Here is a 24,312-nt window from a genome sequence, read left to right as displayed (position 1 = left end):
AAAGTGGGTTAAATGGAGTAGAGTGGTATCCAAACATTGCATTCGTTTAGAAAGAATAATGAAATGAAACCAAGGGCCCAGTTTACTAAGGCGCACTAGCGTTTTTTATTTAAATTTGTTATATTTATATCCCACATTTTCCCACCTATTTGTAGACTCAATGTGGCTTACATAGTACCGGAGAGGTGTTACAGACTCCGATATAAACAAATACAAAGTGATGTTGTGGTAAGATAAAGTTCATGTGGCACAGCCACACTGGGGAATCGTACAATGGAAGAGTTGTGTTATGTCCATTACGTTCTTTAGTTTTGTTGTGTTGCAGAGATCAGGCATTTATGTTGGATCGGTAGGGTATGCCTTTTTAAACAGGTTCATTTTTAGTGTTTTCCAGAAGTTTAGGTGGTCGTTCGTAGTTTTTAAGGCTTTTGGTAATGCGTTCCACAGTTGTGTGCTTATGTAGGAAAAACTGGACGCGTAAGCTGATTTGTATTTGAGTCCTTTGCAGCTTGGGTAGTGCAGATTTAGGTACGTTCGTGTTGATTTAGCGCACGCTAACCATGTAGACGCCCATAGGAATATTATGGGCATCTACACAGTTAATGCACCTCTAGCACAGCTTAGCAAACAGGGCCCCGAGTCTGATAATATATATATAACCATTAGATGTCACTGCATTCTACATTTTAACCACAGGGTGCCTGTATACTAAGGCAACAGGGATTGCAGTAAACATAGCAACCAGTAGCAAACTACATGGTTCAGTCACTAGATGTCAATGTACATAGTAACTATCAGTATGGTTTATTCACTAGGATACACCAAAGAATTTATAAAAAAGAAAACGAAATGCACATCTCAATTGAGTCAGCCCAGCAGGGATTGGGGTGTGGCAGTAGGGGGAGAGAAAGCTTACAGAGCCTTCTTCATGGAATCATTTCTAACCATCCTGTATTTATGTATTTGGTAGTGTAATCTTGGTTGTCTGTGAGTGTAAATGTGTCTGTTTTCCTTTCTTCCTTCTTTCCTTATCCGATTAGTCAAGTACGGATCTCTGTCACTCTATGGATCTCTCACAGCTTCTTTCAGTTCTGCTATGTTCATTCCAGTATCTTCCTTGATAGTATCTGTCCAGCGAATTCTTGGGCAGCCTCTTTTTCTTTTGCCACAAACCATTCCAAGCATGATGTCTTTTTCAAGGGGCTTGCTTTGCATGATGTACCCAAAATAGGAGAGCTTTTGTTTTGCTATCTTGGCCTCCAGCAAGATTTTTGGTTTGATACATTCAAGAACTGCTTGGTTTGTTATTTTAGCTGTCCATGAGATGTGTAACAATCGTCTCCAGCACCATAATTCAAATGTATCGATTTTTCACCTTTCTGCCTTTCTCAGGGTCCAAGATTTGCAGCCATATGTTGCTATTGGGAAGATGATTGCACTTACCAATCTACATTTGGTCCAACCTTCTCACTTTCTTCTTTGACTTTCCTGATCAGATGTTCAAGATCCTTCTTATTTTCAGCCCGCAGGGTGGTATTATCAGCATATCAGAGGTTGTTGATGTTTCTGCCATTTTCATGCCAATCTTGGAGTCATCCAGGCCTGCTCATCACATGATGGTTTCAGCATACATGTTGAAAGCTGCTGGTGACAGGATGCATCCTTGTCGTGTGCCCTTTCCAGTCTGTGTCGCCATATGACTTTCGGGCTGTAGTTTCTTGATCTTGATACAGTGATCTTATGAGTTCAATCAGGTGTGGTGGTGTGCCCATCTCCTTCAGGCAGGTCCAGAGCTTGTTGTGCTCAAGCACATCAAATGCCTTTGAATAATCGATAGCTTCTTGATCTTGATACAGTGATCTTATGAGTTCAATCAGGTGTGGTGGTGTGCCCATCTCCTTCAGGCAGGTCCAGAGCTTGTTGTGCTCAAGCACATCAAATGCCTTTGAATAATCGATAAAACACATGTAGAGATCTTTCTGGTACTCCCTAGCTTTTTCCATAATCCATCAAAGGTTGACAATATGATCACGAGTGCCTCTGCTTTTCCTGAAATACATACATATAAATTTATGACTAGGAGGGGAGATAAAGGAGCAATTCCCTAGCTGCCATGTTTCAATATATCAGCATTTCTATGCCGCAGCTACTGGTACGTCCTCTCCCACAGCAATACATTGTGCCATTTTGGGGGACTTTATTGCTCTGGAACTCCTCCTGGTTCAGTTTGGCCCATTTTTTGAATGTCTTTCCCTGGCTTTCCATCCACACCTGATTTCCATTTTATTATCAAAGAGCTGTTGTGTCCCATACAGACACATAGATGGCTAGATATTCTTAACTCCTTATGTATAATTGTTTTCCAAGATTACATTCGGTTGGAATGTTACAAACAAAAAAACCCTTTTAGCACTTTTGTTCTCTTCTCTAGCCCCTCTTTTATCAATAAAGGAGAGCCAAGTAATCAGACAAAATGATTTCACTCCATTGTATACAGTGGAGGTAGTATGCATGCAAATCTTTTTCTTGCATATTCATTAGGGTATCCTGGAAATCTGACCATTAGCAGCTTTCAAGGACTGTGAGTGAAGACCAAGGGTATCATGTATTTTAACCAGTCTTTTGAGGCTCTTTGTCTTGATTCCAGCCTGGGCAGGAAAGAATGGGGATCTTTTCTGCCCTGAAGAGGCCACCAGACCACCAGGGTGCATTGAGGTATGTTCGAGGAGGGCACCCTTACTCAGTTCTGGAGGGGAGGGGAGGTGGATGGAGGAGTTGTGAATGGGTGGGAGGGGGCTGTGAAAAGGGTGGATGGAGTGTTGGTGCAGGAAGGAAGGGGGCTGGAAAAAAGATTGGTAGGAAGCGTACATAGAGGGGGGGAAGGGAAAAGGAGGAATTAGAGCATATGGGATAGAAGAGGATGGAGAGGAGAGGGGGATATGCTGCTCATGAATGGGAGGGAAAAGAACGAGAGACATGCTGCTCATGGATGTTTGCTTTTTTGAAAAAGTACATCTTTAAAAATTTTGTATTTAACAGAGTATGGAAGAAAATGCATTTATGTTACTTTTACCAGTACTTTCACTGCTTATAGAATCTGGCTTTCTTGTGGGGGGAGGAGGGTCAAGGTGACTGTGTGATGGGGTGAGATGCAGGGTAGCAGGGGCGAGGCTTGGTGAGCCAAGGATGGGGATGGAGAGATTATTTGCGGTGTGGACGGGTTAGATTTCTGTGCTCTTGCAGCTCTACTCGCTATCTCTTTCCTTTACCCTCCCTTTTTAATATTTTAACTGCAATGTAAACCACTTAGCTGCATGAATTTGCAATTGACAATATATCAAGTTTTTAAAGATTGCAGATTAAATTTAGTTCCTGCATATTCATTGTGGTGAATATGATTGGTTAGGTGCACCTCTAGGAGAAGATGAAAACCAGTTCTTTAGAACAGAGCCTTAACATTTAAAACTGCCTAATCCATCTTTCATAATGTAACAACTGCTCAACTGTTACAAATTCATGCAGATTCAACCAGTTCTTTGCTACTGTGACTGTACAACCCAATATTTTTGTTTCCTTTGGGGTTTTTTATGTTCCACTTTTTTGTTTCGCTTTAGCACGCACAACATTTATTTTAGTGCATGCTAATTCAAATTTAGTTTGCACTACTTTTTTTAGTTCATACTAAACGTGGTATTTCATCATGCACCAAACTAACAGAAGAAGGATCATGAGAGTCTTAAGTCAGTGCTGAAAGGGTTTTGAGTATCAAGGAGAGATCTGCGATACACGTAAATGGAAGCAGCTGAGGAAAAAAGTTCTTTAGTCAGTGTGCTATGAGCAGGCTTCCCTCAAAAAGGAAATATGGAAAACAGAGATACGGGCCAGGAAAGTGACTTTGCAAAGAAAAAAAAGGAAATGATTAAAATACATGTACACTTAATTTTATAAAAGTTGGAAAAGGAAGAGTGTGCCCACATGTGTCTAATTATAGATCAGTGCTTCTCAAAGCAGTCCTTGGGCATACCCAGACAACTGTGTTTTGAGGACATTCACAATGAATATACACTGTCTCATGCATAGTCATTGTGGATACCATGAAAGCTTGACTGATTGGGTGTGTCCCAAAGACTGGGTTGAGAAGCACTGTTGTAGATTATGGACCAAATTTTCCAAAACGGAAATCAGCTACATTACATGGAAATTCGTGAACATAGCAAAGGCAATCCAAAGCAGTTACTCAACTTTCATTATATGATTGCTCCACGTACCTAATTCTAGCCTTTAAAAGTCTGTTGATGAGCTGTTTGCCAGACCTTGGTTTCCTTTCAGGAAATTAAGCCTTCACTGATTTTATCAATAATTGACCGTTCTGAAAGCCAGGTGGAGGAATCATAAAGCTGCCCAAAATTAAATCTGTAAACCTTGATTGGACCTTGAGGAGCTCACAGGGAAACAGTACCTGGATATAAGGCATCTTCTTAGTTGAGCAATGGCAACCATATTTACCAATTTTCATCCAGACCCTTTGCACTTTTCTCTGGAACTCATAGTCAAGATCATAAAGAGGCTATTATTCAATCCTGTTTTACTTTTTTTTTTTTTCTAATGAGAGAACCCATTTCTAAAATGTAGTCAGTGTAACAAATTATTAATGTGTAACTACTGCTTCCCAGAAGTCAGTTGCCATCTGATACAACTTGTAGGTGTTTTCATAATATTAGCATGCAAATGTATTCTACTTATTTCAGATATGGCAGAAAAAAGTGCTAAATTCTGTCACCAACCCATTGTATGAAGGTAAAGTAAACTGGCTTGCCACAGGGCAACTTCAAATGCAATTAAGGGCTTACCTTAGGTTGTTTGATTTTATTTATTTATTTTTTGTAAAACTTGATTCTGTCTCTTGCTAGGTGACGATGGCTAATCTCTTGCTTTGCTTTTGAAACCTTTCCTCCGTCTTAGGACAGCTTCATAGACATAGTATAGCTCATATACCTGCAGAGTCTATGACCACAAAGAAGTTTGGCCTCCTGAAAATAAGATTTTGTTCTCTGGATTACACTGGTAGATCTTTAACTCCAGGAACAAGTAGATGATCATTATGTGGTAATACAGAGTTTGATGTGAAATATTTCTGCAAACCCCTGATCTCTTGTCACCTTTTTCTGTGTCTGAATTTGGCACTCTCACAATTGTTTTTATAAAACAAGATTATTTAAATCTGATTATTATCTTCTTGCTCTTATTTCCAGTTGAACAACTACAGTGAGAAAATTATTCTTTTGTTTTGCTAATTCCCATATGCTGTCTATATCTGCCTGTCTTCCCCTTCCCCAGTTTTTATTATGAAGAATCTGGCAGCAGTAGCTGCTTCTTGTTTTTATATTTCTGTCAGTATCTTAATCTTTTTCTCAAGCATGCCAGCTATTTCCTTTTCCAACCTTAACTCAGGAAATATATCCTTTTCAGACACAGAAAACTACAAGGCTACTTTATGGATACATTTCCTCGGGGAGTGTGTGTGTGTGTGGGGGGGGGGGGGGGGGGGGGAATCACAGCACAGAACATGAATTGTTTATTAGCTGGATTTTGTTTCTGTTCAGTGCCATCTTTGTACAAACTTTTGGCACCCTCATCTAGGTCGTATAAGAACAATGCCTATGTTATTTTTATTACCTGTAATCTTTCTCGATTGCATATTTCAGACTCTTACTCATTCCTGTGTATTATTTCTTTGCTGGTATCAACATCCAGCTTAACTCTGCGGGAACTGCTGCTGAGAATACAACCAGTCCTTTAAAACAGATCAAAGGGACAGTTTTTGAGCTATTGATGAAAAAGTGTGAGCTAGGACCAAAACAAACAAATAAAACAGACAATAATATACAACCGTACAACTTCAGATTTTTTAAAAATTTAAGTATAGTTTCTGTATAATTCTGAGACTTTTCCCAGGCGCTGTGCACTTGGCTGTCCTGTAACTTCCTGCCAGAGCTATATGGAATTTATAATGGGTGTATGTAGCCCTCATGGCCTTTGCAGAGTTGGGAGAATTGCTATTAGAAAAAGACTTAATACTCTTACCATTTGCCAAATCTCACATTACAGAGGAAATACATGAGAATTTTAGTACCTTTTCAGCCTAGTTACACTTCAACATGACTGACTGAAGAGTTATCTTTAAATCCCAAGTCTTGTTAGAAGAGTTTCTGTTGTTGTAGAGACTTAGCTACTCACTGAAGAGTACATATACAGTTTTCTTTTCCTTTTTTTTGTGGGATACCGTGAAAACCAGATGGAGCCCCATAACTTGTCTTGCATTTTTCAACAGATTCACTAATGAGAGAGATCTGAATGACTTTAGGTTGTCTTTCTGACTTTTGTGCAGGTAATAACATTAATTGATAGAAGAGAGCGATGCAGATAAAAACATGAACTGGGTGGCGCAGTGGCAATGCTGTGTGTTCAGTTCCTGGTTGAAGTCTTCTGCTTCTGTGATCGACCAGGGCTGGAGATGATTCTGCTGGCAGCACGCAACAGCTTGTGTGGGGAAGGAGTCATAGTTAGTTAGTCAGTCAGTGGTGCCACCTAGTGATGGGGTTAAAGACCCATGATTACAGAGTTCTTCAAGGAGAGCTGGTGCATGAACCCCCAGCCGAAACCTGTCATGCCACTGTCTGAACTAAGAGAATTGGGAGGGGGGAAATAACGATTCCTGAGCGGCAAATGTGACAAAGCCCATAGGAATTGAATAGGCCTCGTTGCATTTGCCATGCCAGAATCACTAGTGTGACTTTGTAAAAGCAGTCCATAGTTAACTAGCATATTTTAGTGAATTTAATATTACAGTGCGGTTGGCTTTCCTCATTGTTTGGAGATATTGTATTGACTCCTATCCCAAAAGCAATAGTGCTAGGTTTATCTCAGCCATCAAGAATTAGACCAGTTGCTACTATCCCCTTTCTCAAAAAACTTACTGAGTTCTCAGTGGCTTATCAACTTTCAGATTTCTTTAATGATTATAATATTTTGTTATATTCTCAACATGGCTTCAGGAGTTTTCATAATAACAAAACATTGTTGATTGAATTAATATCGGTAGTTAAGAAAGAACTAAAGGGTCCTTTTACTAAGCTGCAGGGAAAAGGGCCCTGCGGTAGCGGTGGGAGCCATTTTTCCCATGTGCCAGGGCCCTTTTTATCGCAGCAGGTAAAATGCCCAAAGAAAAAATTGGCCTCACGGTAAGAAAAACCTTACCAGGTGGCCATGCTGTGAGAAAGAGCAGGAGGAACCACACAAAGTGTGGAGGTGCACTTAATCCCCACGAAACAAATATAGTGTAAAGAGAAGGAAAGAGTGGGGGAAAATAGGCTCTTTCCAATCAATGAGTCAACTTGTTATAGAAACATTACGTTTTATGTCTCCCCCATTGATTGGAAAGAGCCTATTTTCCCCCACTCTTTTCTTCTCTTTACACATGCTGTGAGAAGCTCATACCGCCACTCATTGAGGTGGCGGTAAGGGCTCCCAAGGTAACCTGGCGGTAACCAGGTAGTGCACAGCAATGCCCAGTTAGCACCGTGCTGCAGAAAAAAATTTCTGGAGCACCGGAAATGGCGCACGCTCCAGCCAGAACTACCGGCAGCCACGTTGCGCTGGTGGTAGTTCCGGATTAGCAAGCAGTAAACTTACCGCCGCTTTGTAAAAGACCCCCTAAGTAAAGGAGGTCAAATGAAATTATTACAGTTTGATATCTTGGTACATTTGATACTGTTATGTGTCAGATTTTATTGAGCAGAATGGAATTACAGATTGTTTTGCAGCGGTTCAAAGGGTTTCTGAAGAACAAAAGATATAAAGTTATTAAAGATGGTGTTTATTCTCCTTTTTGGACTTCTCCTTGTGGAGTCCCCCAAGGGTCTTCTTTCTCCTCTTTTGTATAATATTTATATGAGCTCATTGAATTCAATTATTTTGGATCTGGGTGAAACGATCTATTCTTATGCTGATGACATCTATTTATGAATTCTTGTTAATTGAAATCCAGTAGCACTTGCTAGTACACTGACAGCAGCTATAGAAAAAATTTGATTGTGGTCTTTAGAATATCATCTTAATGGTGAGGAAATCAAACTATTGTGGTTTGGTTTGAATCAGGAATTTATTCTTACGTCAATCAAAATAGTGGTTGTGTCATTTTTCAAGGTGGATAGGGTTTCTAAGGTACTGGGAATGCTACTGGATTCTGCTTTAAGTATGGAATCTCAAGTGAATACCATAGTTGAGAGATCTTTCTTCAAATTAAAACAGTTGCTTAATCCAAACCTATTTTTTTCAACAATATTTTAGAGTATTAGTTCAATCAACTTTTCTATTTCAGGGAGATTACTGTAATTCCTTTTATTCTGGTATCTTGTTGAAATTTATGAAAAAAAAAGTTGTTTGATTCAAAATATAGCTGCTAGATTGATTATATACAAGAAACCTAGATATGATCATTTGACTCCTTTCTTTATGGACCTTCATTGACTCCGTGTTTAAATGCGTATTTTGTTTAAATTGTGTTGTATGACTTTTAAAACTCTGAACGGGGATGCGCCAGAGAGCTTTCCAGCTATACTTCAACACTTAAGCTCTTTCAAAAGAGGTCATAATAGTGGCCATTTTATTTTGTTTTCCCCGTCAATGCAAGGTGTGAAATCCAAGTCCATTCATGAAAAGTCTTTTTGCTACTGTGCAACTAAAGTTTGGAATTATTTACCACTAAATATTTGTTTAATCTCTAATTATGCTACATTCCAAAAGAAACTGAAGACTTATTTCTTTATTAAGGAGCCCTTTTACAAAAGTGCGGTGGGCCTATCACTGGCTTGCCTCATGGCAATTTGGCTCTACCGTCCACCATTTCCGGAGCTAAAGTTTTATATTTTCTAGCACTGGGGGCATGTCTAGCAGTAATCGGGCAGCACTGGGCTATTGCTAGAGTCCTTACCGCTTCCCCAGTAAATAGCCACACACCAATACCTGCGCTTAGTACACAGCCATTTCCTTCCCCATCACAGAAAAAAGCCTTTTACCCCTGGGGATAAAAGGTGACCTTGGCACCACCACAGGACCCTTTTACTGCCACTTCATAAAAGGAGCCCTAAGTGTATTAACTCTTGATTTTATAGTTTTATAATTTATTGTATTTGAGGTTTGTAACTTCTTTATACTGTTACTGCTTTGAACTTGGTTTGTAGGGATTTAGTTGGATGCAAATCCATAATATGACTTAACAAGAAGGTTTCATATGCTGATGACTGAAATTGAACCACGGGATTTTTCTCTGAGTGTTCTCTGAGGCTTTTTTCTTCCTGCCTCTTTTTTGTAAAACTCACAAGAATTAAATACAGTAATTTTGTTTGGATTTGGATTTACTATTACTGTCTCCTGGTTTCTGATTTGTAATTTTACAGGTACATCTCTTACATCCTCTTCAGTGAAAACTGAAGCAAAGAATTCATTCAGTCTCTCCACTATGTCCTTCTCCTCCCTGAGTATCTCTTTTACTCTTTGATGATCTAACGGTTCCACTGATTTCCTTCACGGGCTTTCTTCTTCTGATATACCTGAACAAAATTATTACTATGAATTTTTGCCTCTATGGCAAGTTTCTCTTCAATCTTTTAGCCTTCTTTATCAAAGCTTTGCATCTAACTTCCCAAAGCTTATGTTGCTTCTTGTTTTCTTCATTTGGATATTTGTTCATTTTTGAAAGATGTTTTTTTTTTTTTTGCTCTAATAGTCTTTTTCACTTCACCTTTTAACCATCCAGGCTGTCATTTTCTCTTCTTTCCACCTTTTTTAAATACATGGAATACATCTAGTCTGGACTTCCGAGACGGCATTTTTAAACAATGTCTATGCCTGATATAAAAGGCAGCAAAAGGGTCCAAAAGTAGATAAACAAAAGCAGCAAAAAAAGCACAAATGAGCCTTCAAGAGTGGAACAATGGAGAGTCTTTTTTTTTTTCCTTATAAATTATATTTTTATTAAAGGTTTTGTCATACAGAGAATACAAAAGTAAACACAAAATCAAACAAACCCCCCCCCCCTGGAAATTAACCCCCCCCCCAAAAAAAAAAATCATAAGCATAATCAAAGTCAAAGTTCCATGGCAATACTTGGAGACAAATTGCAGGGTTACACAAGGTCAAGGAGTGCTATGTGGCTCCTGACAAAAAAGGTCTAAACGAGCCCAGGTCCTCAAAACAGACCTAATGTTTCGACGTCTATGGGCCAAAATTGTTTCATATTTTCTGATCACGCATACATAACTCCACCATTCATTATAATTCAGGTACACATTATTTTTCCAATTGGAGACAATTAAATGCAAGGCAACAGCTAGCAGTATGTTATACAATTTCTTATCAGACTCCAAAAGAGGGATAGTAGGACAAGAAGCTCGTAAGATCACAACCTCATAAGAGAACGCAGTGGACTCAGGCAAGTGAAAGATAAGACACATTTTTGACCAAATTAGTTGCCAGTAAGCTCTGACATTTTTACAGTAGAAAACCATATGTGCCAGTGAACCATCTCTTTCCTGACAAGACCAGCAGTTGAAGTTGACACTCTTAGTGATTCTGGCCACTCGAGCAGGAGTCCAATAGGCTTTGTGGAAGATGAAATATGAGGATTGAGATATTGCTGCTGACTTCGTGGGACGTATGGAGTTAACCCAGAAAGTAGACCAATCAAATTCAGACGCATCCAAACCAAATTCCGCTTCCCAAGTCATCCTCAATGGAGCAACTGCATCGGCATATAGATCCTGAAGTTTTTTATATAGCAGAGAAGCCTTCTTACGATCTGATGAAATGGTGTGACAAAAGGAGATAAACTCTGAAGGATTCAAGATAAGTGAATTGGAGACCTGAAAGGTTGAAATATATGTGGAGATGTCCTTCCATGTGCCAGAATCTAGCAAAGAAACATTATACAGTGCAGACAGAGCAGCAGGCGATAACAGAGTACCAGCAATATACAGTTGCGACAGCTGCCATACACCCCTCTCTTGCCATTCCGCTGTTTGAGACTGCAGGAGACCAGCTGGAAAACCAGAGTTATACCAGAGAGATATATCCTCCAAAGAGATAGCACGGATTCCAAGGCCAGCCCTAATCGTACGGACATCAGAGGCAGAGGCTTTTAACAGCCGAATGCGTCTGGTATAGGGGTACAAATCTGCATACGGGAGAAGAGATAAAGGGCAAGGGTGCACTAACGCTGCCTCAAAAATCTGCCATCGAGGAGTGAGATGAGATAATTCCCTTTGGAACCACCGTAAAGACTGGGCAAGCCGAAAAGCCTTGTGATAGTGTTTAAAATCAGGAACATTAAGACCTCCCAAGTTTTTCGGTAATTTAAGCTTCTTGAGCGCAATGCGGGAAGGCTTCTGCCTCCATAAAAACTTAATTAGGAGGGAATCAAGCTTGTTGTAGAGTGAGTTGGGAAAGGAGAGGGGGGTCATACTGAAAATGTAATTTAGTTTTGGAGCCAGAACCATCTTGATAGCCTCTACCCTCCCCCACCACGTTAGATATAGCGGAGACCATACATTTAGGATGGAAGCAGTTAAAGATAAGATTTGGTCCTTAATGAGGGACAGACTTTGATCGACAGATTTGGAATACCATACTCCTAAATACTTAATTTTGTGAGGCTCCCAGGAAAATGGGTATTGAGATACCTGAGCTCTATACACGAAGGAATTGAGTGGCATTATGGCTGACTTAGACCAGTTTATCTTATAACCAGACAGAGAGGAAAAAGAATTGATTACTTCCAATACACTGGGAAGAGAATTTGGTGTGGTATATAGCAATATATCATCAGCATAGATGGAAAGTTTAAACATCTCCCCTCCAACAGAGACACCAGTAATATGCGAGTGAGCTCTAATAGCTATAGCTAATGGCTCCAAGGCAATGTTGAAAAGGAGAGGTGACAATGGACAGCCTTGTTTTGTGCCTCTTCTAAGAGAATTATTACCGTTCACTGAGATTGAGGCCTTTGGATTAGTATACGAAACTTTAATCATTTTAATAAAGGATGGGCTAAAATTAAACCAAGCCAATTCTATCTAAGGAGAGTCTTTTAATTCAATAGACCTGACACGGGCCGCGTTTCGACATACACTGCACCTGCCTCAGGGGTCAAATTAATATTCTCAGCAGTAGCAAAAAAGATCCAAATAAGGTCCTTCAAAACAGCAATGCGTAATACTGAAACAAACCAAGCACATCCATATGCATTAATGGCTTCCAACAAACCACCAGAGTATGCCTCATTTAGGACCCTGTTTACTAAGCTGCATTATAGGCAAGTTAACCATGTATGCACCTACAATATCCCTATAGGCGCCTACACGGTTAGCATGCATGCAAATTGTAGGTACATTAAAAATGCTAACGCGCTTTAGTAAACAGGGCCCTTAAAGTCCTAACCTTTGAAGCTGCTCATTTTAGCTTTGTTTTTTAACCATTTTCCTCATTTTATCATAGCTGCCCTTTCAAAAGTTAAATGCTATTACAGTAAATTTCCTTAGTGTCTCCACTCCAGTTATTAATTCACATTTGATCTTATTATAATCATTATTTTCTAGTGTACCCAACACTGTTACCTCTCACACTAAGGGGCCTTTTATAGAGAATGACATGGGGACAGGGACAGATCCCAAGGGGACGGGGCAGGGATGGAGACAAAGCCCACAGGGACAGGGACAAACTTTATCCCCGTGTCATTTTCTAGTTGGAAGGGTAGAGTGGTGGTGGGAAGGAGGTTTATTATAGCTGCTCATTGTTATTATTGTTTTCTATTTGTAATTTATACACAACAGTTGCACAACATATTGTTCCTTTTTATACTTTAATAAAAAGATTTAAATATAAAATTATAAGTGTTCAAGGCTTCTGTAGATGAGGACAGAGCCCCGGATTTTCCCCCACTCTTTTCTTCTCTTTACACATGCTGTGAGAAGCTCATACCGCCACTCATTGAGGTGGCGGTAAGGGCTCCCACGGTAACCTGGCGGTAACCAGGTAGTGCACAGCAATACCCAGTTAGCACCGTGCTGCAGAAAAAAATTTCCGGAGCACCGGAAATGGCGCACGCTCCAGCCAGAACTACCGGCGGCCATGTTGCGCTGGTGGTAGTTCCGGATTAGCAAGCAGTAAACTTACCGCCGCTTTGTAAAAGACCCCCTAAGTAAAGGAGGTCAACTGAAATTATTAGTTTGATATCTTGGTACATTTGATACTGTTACGTGTCAGATTTTATTGAGCAGAATGGAATTACAGATTGTTTTGCAGCGGTTCAAAGGGTTTCTGAAGAACAAACGATATAAAGTTATTAAAGATGGTGTTTATTCTCCTTTTTGGACTCCTCCTTGTGGAGTCCCCCAAGGGTCTCTGATTTCTCCTCTTTTGTATAATATTTATATGAGCTCATTGAATTCAATTATTTTGGATCTGGATGAAAATCTATTCTTATGCTGATGACATCTATTTATGAATTCTTGTTAATTGAAATCCAGTAGCACTTGCTAGTACACTGACAGCAGCTATAGAAAAAATTTGATTGTGGTCTTTAGAATATCATCTTAATGGTGAGGAAATCAAACTATTGTGGTTTGGTTTGAATCAGGAATTTGTTCTTATATCGATCAAAATAGTGGTTGTGTCATTTTTCAAGAGTTCAAGAGTTTTTCATATTCAAGAGTTTCTGCCTCCGGGGACGGAGACAGAACCTGCTGGGGCGGGAATGGAGTCAGGGCCTGCGGGGATGGGGCAGGGACAGAGACAGAACCCACGGGAACGGGGACAAACTTTGTCCCCATGTCATTCTCTAGCCTTTTACAAAGTGGCAGTAGAGCTACCGCCAATTTGTCATGTTCCAATCCAGCAGTACTGCTTAACACGGTGCACCAGGAGGTTACTGCTGGGTTAGCGCAGGAGCTCTTACTGTCACTAAATAGGTGGCAGTAAGGGCTTCCCCCAGAAATGGGCATGTGGGAAGTGTTTACTTACAGCACAGCCATTTCCTTTTATTGGCTTTTTACCTGCTGCAGTAAAAGGGGCCTTACACGTGGCAAATCCATGTGCCGCTACAACTACCACAGGACCCCTTTTACCACAGCTTGGTAAAAGGAGCCCTAAGTCTTGTGTTCCACTAAGGACTAGATCTAAAGTAGCTCCTTCTCTTGTTGGATCATTTATTTTGTCTAGGAATTTTACCTCCCTAGCATTTCCTGTCAATGACATTTGTCTTGTCAATATTGGGGTAATTGTTTGGTAATTGAAATCATCCATTATTATAGTGTTGCCAAATTTGTTAGCTTCCCTAATTTCTATTAATATTTCTTCATCTGCTTGTTCACTCTGGCTTGGCAGATGGTAGTATACAAAGGGACAACTGTAATTCCAAGGATATAGCTATCATTGCGCCTTTCTTTTATTTAAATATGTGTAAAATTTCTATATCACTCTGTCTGTCAATAGAGCATACCTAATAAACTCTTGTGGCAATTTCCTTATCCTCTTACTTGAGAACAAATTATAAAACAGGATGGGTAGGAATCAATGAGGGAGAGTGGGAGAAAAGACAGTAAAATAACCTCTTTCTTTTAAGACAATTGTGATATAACTTTTTTTTTCAAAGAAATTAAACACAGAAGTTATCAGTTTATTCCATAATCTCTTATTATCTCCCAAGTTTTAAGTCACAAAGAGGGGCATTTTCGATATGATGTCTAAATCCAACATTGGACATTTTGCTGAAAATGTCCAAAAATCAACTAGTGAAAATTACCATTTCCTAGATGTCGTTGTGCTTAGTATGTCTATCTTTTTGGAACCATTCCCCCCCCCCCCCCTCCAAAAAACAAACAAAAAACCCATCCAAGTGAAAAACGCACAAAATCAAGCCACTGGGACATAGGGCGAGCCACCTTTCCTAGTAGACTGGCCACACAGGCATCCCAGCAGAGCAGTGGGACACCCTAGGCCTAGGGTGCACTTCAGTGGACTTCACAAAGCTTCTAGGTACATATCTCACCATTACTCCCTTATATGATATGGTGAGTGCTTCAAAATCCATGAAAAACATACTGTACCCCACTATACACCACTATACTAGCCCTTATGGTTGCAGGTGTCACCTATATGTGGGTACAGTAGGGTGTTTTTTTTTTTTTTTGGGGGGGGGTGGGACTTTCCACCACAAGTGTAATAGTGTGGATTATGGGCCTGGGTCACCTTCTCTACAGTGCATTGCACTGACCACTAGGATATGTCAGGAACCTGCTTGCTGCTCTAATAGGCCTGGCCATGACATCTGAAGCTGTCATAGAGGCTGGTATGTACTGTTTCATTTACATCTTTGTGGGGTGGGAGGGGGTCAGTGACTACTGAAGAAGTTAAGGGGGTGTCATTCCTTTATGTCTACTGTGGTCATCTTGTCATTTAGGATACTTTTTTGTAGCTTATTCCTTAATTAAACAGGTCTAGACAAAAACGTCCAACTTATAGCCCTGGATATTTCTGTTTTGTTCTATTATGGCAGAAAAACGTCCAGATCATGCCCCCTTGTAATTTGAACATACTTCTGATGGACTACATAGAAAAACGTCTAAAAATTAGTTTTGAAAATACCAATTTGGACGTTTTTGTGATAGGCCCAATAATTCTAATCTGCTACTATTTTCTTTGATACTCTTGTAGTGCCCTGTTTACACGCAAACTTTTTAGTGTGCGCTAATGCTAGAGACAGTCATAGGAATATAATGGATGCCTCTCATTAGCATGCATTAAGAAGTTAACATACCTACAGCGTGGTTTAGTAAACAGGGCCGTTATTGTCAAGTACTGTATTAATGTCAAGTAGGTTAAAATTTACATTATAGGGACATGGAATAATTCAATGAATTGGTGAAGATTATAATGACCTTCAATCACTATTAATCAGAGCCAAATCTGAATCAACATATAAATAACTTAACTGTTTATTGATAACCAGTGAGTTGATTGTTTGCTAATATATCCTGTTTTCAGAGTTTACCTGCAGCTCCAAAAGCTTGCAAAACTGAAGTAGCATTTTAAAGAAAAATAAAAACAGGAACATGCATTAAATTCAGAGCAGAAAAAATATGTATTTCTCCTTTACCTATAAGCTTTTTTTTTAAATAACTAATGAGTAAACGTCAGTACTTCTGACAGATTTTTTTTAACAATTTATCTAGTTAGGTCCCTAAATTTAGAAAGTTTCAGTTGAATTTAGGTACATCATTTTTTATCTGAACATTTTACTAAAATTTAGGTACCTAAAATTCACACATCACTTTAGGCATGGGATTTGGCTAGTTTTAGGAACCTAAAGTGTGCTAGTGGTTTTAGTTTGTGCTAAAAATCACCTAGTGCTAAATGCAGAGATGCCCATAGTAATATAATGGCCATCTCAGCGTTTAGCGCCAGCTGAGCTGATTTTTAGGGCGAGCTAAAAATGCTAGTGCACCTTCGTAAAAGACCCCTAAGTTACTCACCTATTACTGAAAATTAGAACTAAGGATTTAAATTTTCTCCTTTTGTATCTCTACTCCTATAGCAACCCACAAGCACCTCAGTGTTAAGTGTTCAGACCCCAGTAAATTTTCAAAGTGGCTGACTGAGGTGCCTAACCCAGTGGTTCCCAAACCTGATCCTGGATGCACCCCAGCCAGTCAGGTTTTCAGGATATCCACAATGAATATTCATGAGACAGAATTACATGTAGTGAAGGCAGTGCATGCAAATCTCTCTCATGAATATTCATTATGGATATCCTGAAAACCTGACTGGCTGGGGTGCCTCTAGGACCAGGTTTGTGAAAAAGCTCTCTTGAGCTCATAAAACAGCAATAAAGTCCTGAAACTTCCCAACCAGCTATCACTAGAATGAATATCTTTCTTTCCAGATCATTGTTCACGTCTCCATTGCTCTCCCTCTTTCCATTGTAGGGAACTTTTAACAGGAAACATGAACCATGAGAGAAAGACAATTTAATCTGGAGAAAACCTGCATTTGGCTTTATGTGCCTCTTATTTACATTTTTTAACTTCCTACCAAGAGTAGAGTAAGAAATAAGTGCAGTAAGTGAATCCAGTTCTTAATCCATTTTTATAGATTTCTTCACCCGTCTTCCTCTTGGCCCTTGCAGAAGGGCTCCAGCAGTGCGACAATGTTGCTGGTGACCCAGTAATCAGATGTAGCTGTTTTTAGTAAAGTCATACAGATCCTACACTGACTACTGAGCAGCCAGCCAACACCGAATCTCAAGGGTCTTGTGCCTTCTAACTCTGGAAAGAAAGGAGAAGGTCCAAGTTTAGTTCATTGCTGATCCTATTAAAAACACACAAACTTAGCAGTTTATCTGTGCACCGAGTAGCAAATTAATAATTCCATACACATCTTACAGCAAATAACATATTATGTGTAATGAAATGTTTTTGTACTCCTGACCTCCTGAGGCTAGAATCTGTGTTCTAAATAAGAGACCAGATTTGTAGGGGAGACTGGAGATTACCTTACCACCTTTTTGTTAATGGTTTCTCTTATTTATGTATTTATTTATTTAATTTTATCATTTTACTTAATTACATTCACATTTATCACATAAATGTAAGGAAATACAGAAATTAATATAAAAAGGAAAACATTTTCTTTCAACAATATATATTTACATAATTGTCCACAATTGGAAGATCCAAGATCAGGAAAACAATCTTAAAGAAAATAAGAAAAACTCAAAATGGTTAATTTTACACTTCACATTTTCTGAGGGAGGAAGGTTAATCGGTTATTGCAGCCGGTACAGTGGTAATTGAAGGAAGTTGCTGCAGAGGATTCTTCATCTGTTTCCACACCTCTTATAATTTCTTAGGGTTTCTCTTATTTTTTATAATATACTGACACACAAGGCTTAATTTCTACACAAAAGGAAGTGGGACAGAGACAAGAGAAACAGAATGGGTGGATTAGGGAGCAGAGTGTTCTCTGCTCCAGGCTCACACCCTTCCTTCCTCTTGTCTGCAGGCTGCCTGTAGCACAACACCTCTGCTGTTCTGGAGTCCAAAAAGAAATGATGGTGCTGCATTCCAGGCTGTTCCCCTAGAAATTAAGCCTTAGTAACAGTAAAGCTGTAACCTGGAGGTGAAGGAGCAACAAGTGATACTTTGTAGCAAAAAGGAATTATGAAAATGGTGCAGGCATTTGTGGGCATATGGCATGTGACATAGCAATTACAAAGAGACAAACAAAAAAAAAAACAGCTACCATGGTTGGCCTCATTAATTAAGAGATTCACTGCTGAAAACACCAACCTTACCTCTGTATTTTAAGTCTGAATGCACTGGAAATGCATCTGCGTGTCAGAGTATAAAATCAAAAGCACCTGCTGAAAATCTAATCTGACCCAAATGAGAATGAAAGAGGAACTGAAGAATCTACTATTTTTGGGATAAGCAGTATAAAATGTTTTGTACTTTTTGGGATCTTGCCAGGTATTTGTGACCTGGATTGGCCACTGTTGGAAACATGATGCTGGGCTTGCTGGACCTTTGGTCTTTCCCAGTATGGCAATACTTATGTACTTATGATATTTTTTTCAATCAGTCTCCTCTATGAGCAAAGATTTAGCTATTTGATTTCACGTTTTAGCCATGTCCCAATTGGCCAACCTTTAAGAATCAGTGCCCTGTAATCTTGCAAATCAGTTAATTTCAACATCAATCACAAATATCCAAAAAGGAAGATGCTTCGATTTTATTACCATTTGATAGCTGAAAATTAGAGCATCCAGAAACAAATTATGGTGGATATGAAGGAAAGGATGATGTGAATCCTATTTTTGATATGATATATACACTTTATACAAACACATTGTCTTTATTTTCTCTGTTTCTCTTTACAAGTTACTTCCATCTTCTACCCCAGAGATAATTGTAAGACTGTTTCTGTGCTAACAAAGCACATTTGGAGTCTGTGTTTGACTTCCAGTCTATAAAGGGCTATTTTTTTTTTTGTTACATTTGTACCCTGCGCTTTCCCACTCATGGCAGGCTCAATGCGGCTTATATGGGGCAATGGACGGTTAAGTGACTTGCCCAGAGTTACAAGGAGCTGCCTGTGCCTGAAGTGGGAATAGAACTCAGTTCCCCAGGACCAAAGTCCACCACCCTAACCACTAGGCCAGATCTAGTTGATTGTCCTGACTGGTCATTACAAAGTGCAGGTCTATAAATCCCAAAATGCATAAAGCTGAATGCTGAAAATCAAGAATTGGCTGAAAGTGACCCTGATAGACTGGCAATGGTTGAGATGTGGTGCAAAAAGAACTATAGGCAGTCAAATAGAAATGACACCACACCCAGGTCATTTCCAGCAGGCTGATCCCAACCATACCCCTATGCATACCTGGAGTTGCAGTTCTGGTTTTCCTAAGCAAATTAGTCCAAGCAACTGGATGAAAAACAGACCTGGATTAACCCCTGTAAACTTGCAACTCGAACCTAAAACCAAATTCCAGTTTTTTAATAATGAACAGTTCCATTGTATTCTAAAATTGCAGTCTTTTTGTGTAAAATAACGATTTGAGAAGTGCTGGTACTGCACTTGGCTTCTCTAGGGGGTCCCCCCTCCCTGTGGCTCCAGTTCTTTTGAATCTAGTGTGGGTTACTATATCCTTCCTGCCTCACTTAAAAAAAGCAGCAAATTTCTAAGAATGTCAAGATACAAACACATTAACTTCCTTCTTCTAAAACCAAAAACAAACATATATGCAAGAGGGTTCACCCTTTCTTTGTTACATCAAATCAAATTGAGTCATGGTTTCTTAGCATGCTTCTAGATCTCAACGTGAGAGATTATCATATGTAAACCATTTAGTTTTGACATGTTAAGAGGGAGCCACACACCACGCTCAGCCTTCCCCCAAATCCCCACGGGAACACAGACAGTGCTGCATTTGCACACTGCAAGCATAAACGATTCTTGTATGTGCTCTGTATATGGACTTCCGGGAGAAGCAAATCTGCCTTAGTATTTCACTTGGCAAAAGATCTACTCTGGCTCAAATGTTTGCTCGCCTTGCATCGAGCAAGGTGCATTTGTATAGTCGTGTTTGAGCCATAGATAAAAATATGAACCGTAAAACCTACATACGCACGCACGTACATTTAGGAGAACGCACAGTTACTGAATTGAGAAAGAAAACGCAGACACAAGAGACAGAGAGATCCACTAACTATTCACGTCCACGTCTTCAGCTGGAAGAGCTACGCTGCATCCCAGGAGGGCTGGTCCTCTTCAGAGCGTCTGCCTTCAGGTATTGAGAGGAAGGACCGGGCGGTGCAGCTATTAGTACTGCAGCAGGCAGAGGCTGAAATCCCCTGCAGCCCAGCCAGGGCATTCGCTTGTATTACTCACCTAAGACGGGACAGCCCCTGCTACACACTTTTGACTTGTCACCCAAGATCAATTCATTCTTCTGCACACGACAATGAGCTTTACAGATCCATCCGCAGAAGCACTGGAATTTTTACAGCGTTTTTATCTAGTTGCCTTTTTTTTTTTTCTTATTACCTCATTTTCTGGAAATGAAATACAGTCAGCGACTAGTTTTTTAATTTCTTGGGGGGCTCGATTCTTGTACTTTCTGTAGCCCACCAGATTTCCCTTGTGCACATTACAGGGACTTTACTATTCACTCATCTCCCTTTTTCCTTGCATCCACCTAATCTATAAAAGCGGGGATTTCTTGTCTCTCGCACACTTTTTTTTTCTTTCATATATGCTACAGCAATTTTTATTGACCCAATTTAGTGGCAATGTAGAAAGTCCCCGGTGCGTCAGGCTTTTATTTCACTTAAATGACGGGATTCTGTCTTCGGCGATGCGCGCGATTTAGATTTAACGATCCTCTTTCCCGAGTGGGTTATATTCAAGAGTTTCTGCCTCACTACATTTCATTGCCCCGCTCTCACCATAAATACTTTCGATCCCCAATCTTATTTAGTGCACATTAATCGTTAACACTCACTAAATCCGATAGTGGGCCTTAGTAGAAGGACCCCCATAGATTGTGAGCCCACTAGAGATAGAGAAAGCACTCTGGTATAATATATGTGAACCACTTTGGTTGTACTACAGAAAGGCAGTACATCAAATCCATGACCCTCACACTTTCATATATACATTTCCCCCCAAATTCTACCCGGTTTCCCTGAAAATAAGACAGTGTCTTATATTAATTTTTGCTCCCAAAGATGCGCTAGGTCTTATTTTCAGGGGATGTCTTATTTTCGAGGAAACGGTATATATGGTGCTAGGAGTTGCATGTGCAAATTTAGACACACACCCAAATTTGCGCATGCAACTTAATTGAATGAGTCATTTAGTGCTGATAAGGGTCCTTTTACTAAACTGTGGGGGGAAAGGGTGCTGCGGTAGCGATGGGGGCCATTTTTCCCATGCACCAGGGCCATTTTTACCGCAGTGGGTAGAAAGCCCCCCAAAAATGGCCATGCGGTAAGATAACTTACCACATGGCCATGTGGCAGGAAGCACTTTCCGCCATCCATTGAGGGTAGGGTTACCATATGTCCGGATTTACCCGGACATGTCCTCTTTTTGAGGACATGTCCGGGTAACTGGGCGGGTTTTGCCAATCTGCCCGTTTGTCCGGATTTCTGGACAAACGGGTAGATTGCTAGCTTCCCCTCCCCTTAACTACTGCCCTGGTGGTCTAGTGACCTCTTCCGTCTTCGGGGCAGGAAAGAGCCCCCTCTTTCCTGCCTGTAGCGCTGCACTGCATGCATCCTTCCTGTTCATGATCTCGGCGCCGATTCAAAATGGCCACTGAGAGTTGAAGTGACCTCGCGAGACTTCAACGCTCGGTGGCCATTTTGAATCGGCGCCAAGATCACAAACAGGAAGGATGCATGCAGGCTCTTTCCTGCCCCAAAGAGGTCACTAGACCACCAGGGCAGTAGTAAGGTAAGGGGAGGGGGATGACGGAAAGGGGGAGTGATGGGGTGTGTGACGGGGGAGGGGAAATGTGACGGGTGTGAAAGGGGTGGGGCTTGTGCCCTTTTTGGGGGACAAAATATGGTAACCCTAATTGAGGGAGCACTGGAAATGGCGTGTGCTCAACCCAGAACTACCGCCGGCAGCTGCGTTGCCCCGGCGGTATTTCAGTTTTAACATGCGGTAAGCCTGTGTTGGGCTTACTGCTGCTTTGTAAAAGGGCTCCATAATTGGGTCCTAGCAATCAGTTATGAGTGCTAATAAAAATTTACACGTGCACTTTTACACATCTGGATCTGCACATAAATTTTACACATGGCTCCAAAAAGTGGGCAGGGCCACGGGAGGGTCATGGGCGGATCAGGGGTGTTGTTTTAATTTACACACATTGTTATAGAATAAAGGGGATCTGCGCCTAATTTAGGCTTGGGGATTTACAGCAAGGTTTCATTAGTGTAAATGGTCATGCCTAAATGTAGTCAAGGTTCCCGGCACTAGGCACTGTTCTAAAAATGCCTAACTTTAAGCTCCACTTTTAGAATAGTGTTAAGCTCTTTTTTTTTTTTGCACCATTTAGAGAATTTAGTCTTTTATGGCAAGAGGGTCCAAAGATTACAGTAGTCCTGGTGGCCACCACTCCAGTGGCATAGCTAGGTGAGGTGCCGGGGGAGCGGCTGCTCCCCCAAACAGAGTTCTGCCGGCGCCTCTTTTTTTTCATCGTGTTGCACTGAAAATGTGCCCCGGCACCAGAGGAAGTCTGCTCTCGCTCCCCCCCACGCCGTCAACCTGGCTCCGCATCTGCACCACTCATCTACCATCCTTCAGCAGCTATGGAGATACCCCCAGATTCTATATATGGTGTCCAAATTTGGGCACCGATGCAAGATGGTGTGTCCATCTTAATTGGATAACGAGCCATTAATGGCAATAACTGGATGCTTATTGGCATTAATTGGCACCATTAAGATTAGCATGCGCATCTGGCTGGGCACCATTCTATAAGACTGGGCACCCAATTTCCATAGTGTGCAACCCAAAATGGGGTGTGGCCATGGGAAGGGCATTCTGAAAAGTTGGGCACAGTGTTATAGAATGGGGGATCTACGCCCAGCTTTTACACCAGGTTTCAGCTGGTTCAGAGTTGGGCAAGGGAATCTGCTCTGTGCGCTATTATATAAAGGACATGCATCCTTTATAGCAGTGTTTCCCTTCTTCTTATTTCATTCATTTTCATTACATTTCACATATATAATTTCAATGCTTTTGTAAAAAGTACTTACCTTCTCATTATTCTTCCAAAGGGGATATGTGCTGACATGTTTTTCGCCTATGCTGTTTCAAGGCAGTCCCCTTAAATTGTTCTGCGATGAATTTTCATCCTGCTCCCCTAGTCAAACACCATAGGTGAAACACGTGTCAGCAAATGTCCCCTTTGGAGGAATAATGAGAATGCCTTTTGTGAAAACATTGAAATTATATGTATGAAATGTAATGAAAATGAATGAAATAAAAAGTGATAAAACAGAGTGAAAATATTATAAAATACTAAAAAAAAATTCTTCATATGGACTGATGATGATATAAGGTGACAAACCTACGTTCACAAAATGAGAGAGTTATCTCAGGGACAGCTCAACTCTGACGGTCCGTTATCTAGTAAGTTTACCTAGTTATTGGAGAACTTAACTAGCAGAGACATTTATGTAGTGTGATTATATCGATTTTATTTGCTATTAATATATTTAATGTTAATAGGGCCTATTTGATACTACATTTTGAGTGCCATTGCTAGAATTCTCTCCCATACTGAATACGTGGACTTCTATTTTATAGGGGAGCATTCAATTGTGAGCTTTGGTTTCCTTAAAATAGGGCACCCAGGCTTCTTATCAGCATACAAATGCTGAAATTTTAAACATTGCTTTATCTTTTCAAGATGGTCATAATGAGCATAAAATGAACAAATTATTCTGCCTCTGCACTTGGCTAATTTGTTGCAGTAGTTGTAGACACACACCACCAGTGGCTGTTCATTTTGTTATGGTGTCCTACTGAATATCAGATTTTACAGTAGTGTATTCAGTCACTAAGGTTCCTCAAGTGCTGAACATTCAGAAATCTTTATTATATGATTCTAGGTACTGTGTGTCTCTTCTGGTTTAAGAGGTGTTCCATGATGCCTCTTTTGTTGTTGTTGTTTTGCCCAAA

At 40.3% G+C, this 24,312-nt stretch overlaps 1 long non-coding RNA gene across 1 annotated transcript; it reads right to left on the bottom strand.

The window, feature by feature from the left end:
* Positions 1-1,149: 1,149 nt before the first annotated feature.
* On the bottom strand, positions 1,150-23,515 carry LOC115474726. The gene is made up of 3 exons (XR_003942895.1): positions 23,504-23,515; positions 15,174-15,180; positions 1,150-1,236 (listed from the first exon to the last, which is right to left on the bottom strand). It is a non-coding gene; the product is annotated as an uncharacterized LOC115474726 (long non-coding RNA).
* Positions 23,516-24,312: the final 797 nt, after the last annotated feature.

The sequence above is a fragment of the Microcaecilia unicolor genome, chromosome 7, assembly GCF_901765095.1.
Source record: "Microcaecilia unicolor chromosome 7, aMicUni1.1, whole genome shotgun sequence".
NCBI classification, from domain to species: Eukaryota; Metazoa; Chordata; class Amphibia; order Gymnophiona; family Siphonopidae; genus Microcaecilia; species Microcaecilia unicolor.
This window is presented reverse-complemented; position numbering and strand designations above follow the sequence as displayed.